General features: G+C 44.1%; 1 pseudogene; it reads left to right on the top strand.

The window, feature by feature from the left end:
- The first annotated feature begins 645 nt into the window (after nucleotides 1–645).
- LOC121136305 lies at nucleotides 646–9,751 on the top strand (annotated as a pseudogene).
- The last annotated feature ends 298 nt before the right edge of the window (nucleotides 9,752–10,049 follow it).

Raw genomic sequence — 10,049 nt, 5'->3', positions numbered from 1 at the left:
GGAGGTTTTAACGTTTCTTGTAGCAACTCATAAAGTCTGGCCAAGTTTTCAATGTCAGCACATGGTTGTGTGGGACAGGACGTGTCATGGAGGTGAGAGCTGGTAGAGATGACATACACAGCACAAGGAGGGTCTCACAGGACAACTCCCTGCACTCCCAGGAAGAGAGGACCAGGACTGCTTAAGACTGCACAGCATCCAAAAACAGTCATTTTCTGAGGTAAAGAAGATAACAGGGAAGGGGCTTTCATATCCTAAGATCACCCTTAAGGACAAGGGATCCTGAGGGTGGACTCAGTACTCCATGAATCTGGACAGCACAGTGGAGTTGAAAGGATGAAGATCACAGCCAGAATTCCTGCCTGTGCACTATGGTGACTCCATATTCAAGGACAGGGATCATGGCATTCCAAAAGGACTTCAAAAGCCATGCTGGGTCTATCCAAGAGATCACGAAGGGACAGAAACTGCCCATTGGCTTTGCCATGCCTACTGACTATTGGCTCCCTGTGGCTTCTCCCTTATCAACTCTGTTGCAATATGAACTTTCCCCAACTCTACTAAATTTCCACACCTACACCCTGAAAGGTACAAATCCCTACCTGGGCAAGGCCTACCTGTTCTATTTGTTGTTGTTCTGAGACTGTCATCTTGTAGCAGCACAGACTTAGGCCTGGAATTCAACCATGCCACTGGATAGACTTCATGGCTGGCTCTATGCTGTGGCCTGTGGGCTCCTGCTTTTCCTCCATGTGCACGGTGAGACTGTCTAAGTGAGCAGAGGCGACCAGGGTCAGAGCTGCCCAGTTCTGCAGTCAGAGGCTGAGCTTATGGAAGGGAAGGCACCAGGGAAGGTGGAGCTGGTGGAGATGACAGATTAGAGTTAGTGATTATACACCTTCTAATGCCCTCACCAAAGTTCACAGGATAGGTCCTCTGGCACATGGAGGGTAAGGGATGTCTAAAGTTACTATGTACTGAGGAGACAGCAGGGACAGAGGAACAGGAGAGACACGTCCTTCCTCAGTGTGTGGCTGTGCCTAAAGCTCCTACTGACCTTGGGTATTGATAATAATTCCTTCATAATGCCAACTAGCTAAGAGCCTGTCTCCTTGTAGAACAGAGAATTCCCGGTCAATTTTCAAGAGGACCAATGGACAAGGTTTCTGGCCGTAGGTAATTCAGAAGGCCTCATCTCCACATCCCTATGTAGTTAGAGAACCTGGGTTAGCTTCCACATGTACCACAGTGACAATGAGGCAGGAATTCCTAATAGTTGTGACAACTGATGTCATCTCTCCACCTGTAGGCCAGGACTCAGCCAGCCCCATCAGGAACACACATACAGGGCAGGTGAGAGGAAGCCTTGTCCATGTGAAAGACAGTGATGTTGGTGCCTACAGCTTCCCGGGAATTCCCTTTGCCAAGCCACCTGTAGGACCACTGAGATTTACACCACTTGAGCCCCCTGAGCCATGGAGTGGTGTGAGAAATTGGACCTCCCACGCAGCCATGTAAGTTCTGGGGCTCAGGGGACCTCAGGTCTGAGCTCTAGGCTGCACTGCAGTGTTCTCTCTGTCTCAGCTCTATACCAGCTTTCTGTTTATACAAAGGGCAGTCTCCAGTACATTTGTTCAATAAATGAGATAAGGATTAAATAGAACAACTGTACCAGGCATCTGGGTAAGAGCTTGACATCTGTAGAGATTTAGCTCCAGGTACTGGATTGAGGAACAGAGACTAAGGCCATTCTTCACAGTCACTGTGACCATCCATTGTCCAGGCACCTTTGAGTCAAGAACAGGTACACATGCTTTCCACTGAAGACTATCTGGAAGAAGAAGATACTTTGAGAGTCTGGAATTGAGATGAAGACTATGTCCATTCATTCCTGTAGTTCCTATGTGGTCAGAGGACCCCAATACCCGAATGTCTTAGCTTGTTTTCTGTTGCTGTGACAAAGAACCCTGAGAAAAACGAGATTTTAGTATTGGTGACAATTCTACATTATAATCAACTATAGGCAGAAAACCACGTAGGCAGAAACTCAAGGAGCTGATCACATCACATCCCTAATCAGGAACAGATCTTTAAAGACACATATTGTTTGATGTAGAATCATAGGTTCCATAGTAGAAACAGAAGTTTGCCAAGAGGCTAAGTCTTCATTTTCTGAAGGAGTTGAAGGATATCGCCTTTTTGGAAAAGACTGACACTCACCTAGCTCACTCCGGTTACTGTATTCAAACATACACAAGGGTGATTGGGACTGGGTAAGGTTCCAACTACCAAAATCACCTTGCCCTTGCTGCCCATGATAGTAGCCATGGGCTTCTATATAAAACCATACTAGGCCCTTTTGAGTATAGCAACCCACAGTAAAAAGGAAGAACTCCAGGTCTGCCAGAATTGTCTTAGGTCCAAGATCAGTACAGCTGTAAGCTCTCCCATAGAACTAAGTGCAGACTCCAGAGAAACAATATTTCTTCAAGGTTTAAACAGTGTCAAAACTATTTCTCAGCCTTTACTGGTTATTCCAAACATAGCAAAGGACTTTGCTGAAACATTTCTCTCAAAACCAGACACAAAGGCTTTACTATACAATTCATTTAAAGCCATACATAAAGGTTTTGCTGTCTTAAAGCTGGGGACACACACACACACACACACACACACACACACACACACACACCTGCTAATGGTTCACTTACTCGCTTTATTCTTATGTAATTCAGAAACGCCCCCCCAAGGGAATGGTACTTCATGCAACAAGCAGGTACTCCTGTTTCAGTGATTAGCAAGATAACTTGTCACAGGCTCACAGGCCAACAAGATTCAGGCAAGTGATGCTCAACATATATGTCACAACTCTCCAGAGGTCATCAAATGTCTTGCATAATGTAGAAATTTACATTACTCTTCATAGCACTAGCAAAATTACAGTTATGAAGTAGCAACAGTATAATTTCATAGTTAGGAGTCACCATAGCATGAGGAACTCTATTAATAGGAAATTTGAGAGCCACTGATCTAGAAAATCCCTTGTTAAGATCCATTTCCTTCATACAATAAGGACATCTGCTCAACTATGTTTACAGCAGCATTATTTGTAATAGTCAGAACCTGGAAAGAACCTAGGTGTCCCCTCAATTGAAGAGTGGATACAGAAAATGTGGTACATTTACACAATGGAGTATTACTCAGCAGAAAAAAATGGAATCTTGAAATTTACAGGCAAATGGATGGCACTGGAAGAAATCATCCTGAGTGAGGTAACCCAATCACAAAAAGACAAGCATGGTATGTACTCACTCATTTATGGATTTTAGACATGGAGCATGGCATTGCCAGCCCACAATCCCACTGCCAGAGAGTCTGGGGTGCAGGGAGGACCCTAAGAGAGATATGCATGATAACCCAGAGAAGGGTTAGGAGATGTGATCTCCTAATTGGATTGGGGGAAAGGGGAGGGTAGAAGGAGATGGAAGAAAGAGAGGGAGAAAAGAGGAGGGGAGTGGCGGACATGGGAGAGCAGGAAGGTTGAGCCAGGACAAGAATAGAGGAGAAAAGGATGGGAGATACCATAAAAGAGGGAGCCAGTATAAGTTGGAGGAGAGATCTGGCACTAGTTAGATCTTCACAGATCTACAAGAATGATACCAACTGTCATTAAGGCTACCTTAAATGCCCTCCCATGATAATGAGAATGATGACTACCTTATATGCCATCCTAGATCTCTCATCCAGTGGCTGATAGAGGCAGATGCAGACACCAACAGATGTGAACCGAATTGAACTCCTGGAACCTAGTTGCAAAGAAGAGTGATGACCAAAGGAATCAAGATCAGACTGGCAAAACTCACAGAGGCAGCTGACATAAACTACAGGGAACACATGGACCCCAGACTGATGACTGAGGGGCCAGCATGGGACTGATCCAGACAACCTCCCACCGAACCTGGGTGACAGACAGGAGGCCTTGGCAATCTGTGGGACCTTGGAGAGTGGAGCAGTATTTACTTCTGGCATACAGAAGGACTCTGGGAACACATACCACATGGAGGGATGCTCTCTTGGCCTGGGCACATGGGGAAGAACCTGGGCCCTTCCTGGAATGATGTGACTGACTCTGAAAATCCCTCATGGAGGCCCTTGCTCTCCCTTGGAAATGGTGGGGGGATGGAGTGGGGGTGAGGGGTTGGGAGGATTGTGGGGTGGGGAAGGAGGGGAGTGAGAGGAAACTGAAAGTGAAATACATAAAAAGTTAAGTAAAAAATATTTTTAAAAAGTTCAATAAATAAAGATTCATTTCCAAGGTAATTCACTATTGTGTCGGTCATCACTCAAAACTAACCACCACACCAGTCTTTACACAGTACAGAAGTGATGAATGTGTCAATACAGGAAACTAATCATTTTAATAGAGGATGCCGGCATCCTCCACACTAGCTCTCAGGATATTACTGTCTGAATAGAGTCTTCCCTAAAATCCTGCTCATTCCCATTTCTACATTAAAGAGGGATCATATGTTCCCAGAGCATCATGGAGAATAGTAGCTGAAGGAGGATGGGAGAAAATGCAAACTAAGATTTAAGTTTGATCTTCACATATTTTGGACTGTCTCCCATTTTTCCTCGGGTGTCTTCAGACTGATACGATGAAGTCAGAAATTTCAAAGGAGATTAATCTTATCATGCCTCTCATGTCTATGTCTGAGGACTGCCTGTATCTCAACATTTACACACCAGCTCATGCTTATGAAGGTTCTTACTTACCTGTGAGTGTCAGGCTGTGGTCAGTTGAGGAAGAGGATGTTTCTTTCTCTGGAAGATTGGAAAGGACAAAGAAATTATGAGTTCCTCTGTAGATTAGACCCTGATTATTTGGTTCCAGAAGGTCATCTCATAGAAGTAGATTTAGAGATCCACAGCTGAGCACTGGGCAAAGATCCAGAAGTCCAGTTGAAGATAGGGTGGGGGAATTACATGAACAATATGGGAGATTCAAGATTGTGATGGCAAAACACACAGAGACAACTGACATGAGCTTATGGTAACTTATAGACTTTGGATGAATAGCTAAGGAGCTCACATGGGACTGACCTAAGCCCTCTGCATCTGTGACAGCTATATAGTATGGTCTTTTGTGGGACCCCTAACAGTGGGATTAGGACCTATCTCTGATGCTTGAGCTGGTTCTTTGGAACCTATTCCTTATGGTATATACCTTGATCAGCCTTGATGTGAGGAGCTTGATCTTGCCTCTACTTGATATATGATGTTTGCTCATTCCCAAGGGAGGCCATACCACATGTGAATGGAGATAGAGGAGGAATGAATATAAGAGAGGGATGGAAGAGAGGTGGGAAGGAGAGAATAGGAGGAGATGAGGGAGAGAAAACTATACTATGCAAAGTAAATAGGGATGAATAATTACAAAAAAGCTAAAAAAAGAAAGTCATGTCAGCCTTGGTGAACTGCTTAAACCTGGGTATAGGACTCAGAGCCCTAAGGAACAAGAGGTAAGAAGCTCTGGGTCTTTGATTAAACCAAGAATTATTCTACCAACTTGAACCTGGAAGATCCATTCTGGAGGGTGATGAGGGGCTACATATTGACATCATGAAAATGTCTAGTTATAGGTTATCTGTTTGTGCCAATGGGATCTGTTGTTTCTTCTGATTAGCAATCAGGAAAGACACTCATGGAAACACTCCTATTTTCTATACTTTGATGGATCTGAGACTGATGATCAAATTACTTCAATCTAGAGTCATTAATTCAGGCTGAGATTTCCTGTTGGGAAGTGGGAATGAATATATGCTTATAGACCTAGAGTATCCCATCTGTGAACCATGTCCTGAGATCCTGTATGTTGACCTGCACAGAGAAAAAGCAGTGATAATCTAGTAGGCAGTTCAGTTGAGCTTGGACTGTGTGTGAACCTCCCAGCACCTGTTTTGATTTCTTCAGGTAATGCTGTGGATCTATGGTGGTAGATTGTTTGTAGGAATGGCTTCCATGAATTATTTATCCATACTGGCAGCTATTGAGGATATAGTAATGGTTTCTATACAGTATCGCTTGGGTATCCTTGGCTATTTCAGGTAATACTGGGACTGGGCTACACAATGGGGTCTGAGCAGAACATGGACAGACCTGTAATTCCTGTTCCTGCCATTTCACAACACTGGAGACAAGCATGCCAGAGGCAAATGGGGCTACTTGGACCAAGTGGCTGCTCTAGAGTGGGTCCAGTAGTAAACCTAGTGCTACTGTGGAGAGATGGGAAACAGAGACAGATGAATCCCTGGAATGTCTTGGTTCTGCTAAGCTGGTGGAAACAAATGCAAACAGTAGGTAAGGCAACAAGTAATGCCAAGGGTTTTCTCTGACTGTCACAGGCAAAATATGACACACCATACCTATTGAGTGTACCTATGAGCACCACACACAAAAAAACAAACAAATGAAACAACAACAGCAACAACAACAAATATGCAGGTAAAACTGTCCCAGCCCCACTTGTCACCTCTGAGAAACAGAAAATGTAAATAATTCCACTTAAGTCCTTTCACACACAACAAACAGTAGGATGTGATATTTAGGGACTAAGACATCTACTTGAAATCAAGGAAACTCTGCTTCCAGATGGTAGGGATGAGCCAACCACTGCCTGTTCCATTTACAGACAGTGGCCAACCTATCAGGATGTGAGGCCAAGGACTCTGAAGCCCTGGTACACTGCCTGCGAGAGAAGACTGAAGCAGAGATTCTGGCTGTTAACCAGGTGGGAGAATTGTGTACTTTGGAGGATCTGGTCACCAGAATGTGGGATTGCCAGTACTTACTATTCAAACCAGTTAACTGATATTCATGGTTTGGTTTACTCTTAGTACACCAAAAAGAACAATGTTAAGGCAAGCTTTCCTTGCTTGCCGCTTTGGTTTACCACCCGCCAGTCGCCTGGGCTCTGCCGAGTTGTAGTCCCCAAATAACACACAAGACGCTGTATTAATTATGAAGCTGTTGGCCTTGCTTGTTTCTTACTGGCTAGCTCTGACTTAAGTAATTACCCCATAATTGTTAATCTAAGTATTTCTCTTACCGGAGAATATTTCCGGGCTTCCTACCCCATGGCGGTTACATCTCGAACTCTCCTGTGTTTCTCCTTCCCAGAGTCCTCCTGGACTCCTAGTCCCTCCTATGTAGGTTTCCTATTGGCTCAACAGTACTTTATTGACAAATGTACAGGACTTCCCCCATCAGAATAAGATAGGCTAATGCTCATATCCAGTTTCTTCTGGAGTGAACATAGCATCCTCAAATGAGATAGGATATCATGAGATATTGTGTGTATTCAATGGGCATCAGAATATTTATGTTATTGATCTTAAGCACTGACCCTTAATGACCTAAAGGTCTTCCTTATGATCCCCACTGTGGTGGATGGGAAGTTCCTACCTAGGCACCCTCGGAAGCTTCTGGACTCTGTGGATATTAACCCTGTCCCCAGCATCATTGGTATAGACAGTGACTAGTGTGGCTGGGGAGTTCCATTGATGAGACCTACTTCTAAGCTCCTAAACTCAAATACTGGTGGTGGGAAGTCAGAAATACTTTAATCTAGATACAACCCATCCTATACTTAAGACTCTTCTGTGTCCCCCAGATGAAGGGCCTTGATCATGTCATTAAGAACATAACCAGAAAGACCCTGCCAGCTGTTCTGAAGAGCACAGAAGCACAAATGGTGAGAGACCTTGGCTTCTGTCCTGATAGAGAGGATTCTCATACATTGTTTTCAGATGCCATGTCAAGAAATAAAGACTAGTTTACGTGTTTGTTTCTGTGTGAACTTGCCCAAAGCTTGTACGTGTCGATCATACCTGGTCTCAACCCTGCCATATACCTTACTCAGAGACAGCTGCCTACTGATCCAAGAGCATGTATAACATAATTATTCCTGATTCCTCCTGGTGTAGATGCTGCCTCCAGAATGTGGTGACCTGCTAATGGAAGAGTACATGGGGGACACTGAGAACCCCTGACTCTCCAAGCACAGTTCAGAGAGTTAATGGTGGACTTGATGTTTGGGATCCCTGCACTCCAAGTAGCACATTTTCAGCGTGAGTACATCTGTAACAAGAACAAGGGCAGGGGGAGCTAAGAGATGTGGATCCCAGATGAGCTGTGTAGTGTCCAGGCCTAATTCATCTCATCATCATGTTTCTGACTCTTAAGCCACTTATCTCTGTAAATAATTATGTCTAGTGTAAAAGAATGGTATATTATCCAGATCCAGGGGAAACATGTGAGTTATAGCCCATGTCTTGTCAAAACTACTCATCTGGGAATACCAGGACCACTGTTTAACAGAAGGTTTCTCATAGCCAATGTTCTAGGCTGGAGCTCACCACTCAACTCTGATTCCACATAACTTTAGAGGAAGGTTTCTTGTCACCAAATTTTGGTGGAAAAAATCCATGTGAGAGACCATTATGCCAACATGTGTCTTCAATCCCAGGTTCCCATGCTCCTGTCTACTTCTATGAGTTCCAGCACCAGCCAAGCTACATCAGGCATGTCAGACCATCACATGTGAAGGCTGACCATGTGATCACCTTCCCTTTGTTTTTGGCTCCCACCTTTGGGGGAAGAAAGGTGAGTTTTTCTTATTTTCTTTATCTGAATGGAGGCCCTGATGAGATCCTAAGGTGTTACTGAGCTCTAAGTCCGTTGAGGAAACTGAGACTCTGGGAGTAAACAGGATTATGTGTTCACCATCAGTGAGCAGAAAAATAAGACAAAACAAAAAAACAAACCAACAAACAAAAAACTCTACCATGGTTAGAATATGAACCTTTCCTTGTCTAGATTGTGCTGGAAGGAATGAGAGCACCGCGGGATAGGAGTGAACATGAGAGAATTCAGGTAGAGGCTGAGGGAGAAATATATACACCAGGCCACACATTCAGGATCATGTTGTGGTTGCTGTAGCAGAGCATGAACTGTACCATTATGAGGTGGCTAGGACATAGAATCTTATCTCCTTTTGTCTGCAGTTGACTTCACTGAGGAGGAGAAGATGCTGAACAGGAGGATGATGAAGTACTGGGCAAACTTGCAAGACATGGGTGAGAACATGCCCCTCCCTCAACTCTTTATGGATAGGTCTCCATCAGGGCTTCTGTATGGGTTTGCCTCATTAACATGCATGGTCCTTAATTGCACCATAGTCTTCTCCAACCCAGGGCAAACTTAGGCAAACATCTTCTAGTTTTCAGTTACTGCTCATCTCACAGAGACCTGTTGGCTGAATCACAGTATTGTGGCACTGTTCTTTATATTTTTCCATAGAGAGGGCAACATAAAACTAGACAGCTTCCCATGCTTCAGTGAACCACACACTAGTGGGGGATGCCTGTATTCTCTATCACTGGATCTCTATCACTTCTATACTCTCAGGTCCCTGGCTTGCTCATCTGCTACTCTGACACATTGAAAGAATCAGGTATTGGATGAGAGTGACCTCACCCTTCCCTGTTGGTGTCATATCCACAGGAACCCCAACAGCGAGGGTCTACCCTACTGACCCGAGTTGGTCCATGATGAGCAGTACCTGAAGCTGGTCATTCAGCCTGCTGTTGGACAAGCCCTGAAGATCAAAAAGCTACAGTTCTGGACAAAAACTCTGCCTCAAAAAATCCAGCATCTAAAGGGGACTCAGGTCAATCATGCTGAACTTTAGTGCCTGGTACAAGAAAGTTGTGCAGTGTTGAGGGAATATGGGGATATCTTGAATGTAAAAAGACCATTCATTTAGCTTTTTCATTCTAACACTCACATAAGCACTTCTAAATTAAGGATTTTCTCTTTCACTAGTGTATGATGAATGCTGTGTGTTACCCCTCGTCTTCCAGACACATTTTATTAGACTCAGTAAATTCTCTGATAACAATATGGATGTGTGAGCCCCATCTTAACACTTCCCTGTGATTAGGTTCCTTCCTTCATTTCTTCATTCCTTCCTTCATTTCTTCATTCCT

This window comes from Mesocricetus auratus, unplaced genomic scaffold (genome assembly GCF_017639785.1).
Source record: "Mesocricetus auratus isolate SY011 unplaced genomic scaffold, BCM_Maur_2.0 Super-Scaffold_100062, whole genome shotgun sequence".
NCBI lineage: Eukaryota > Metazoa > Chordata > Mammalia > Rodentia > Cricetidae > Mesocricetus > Mesocricetus auratus.
This window is presented reverse-complemented; position numbering and strand designations above follow the sequence as displayed.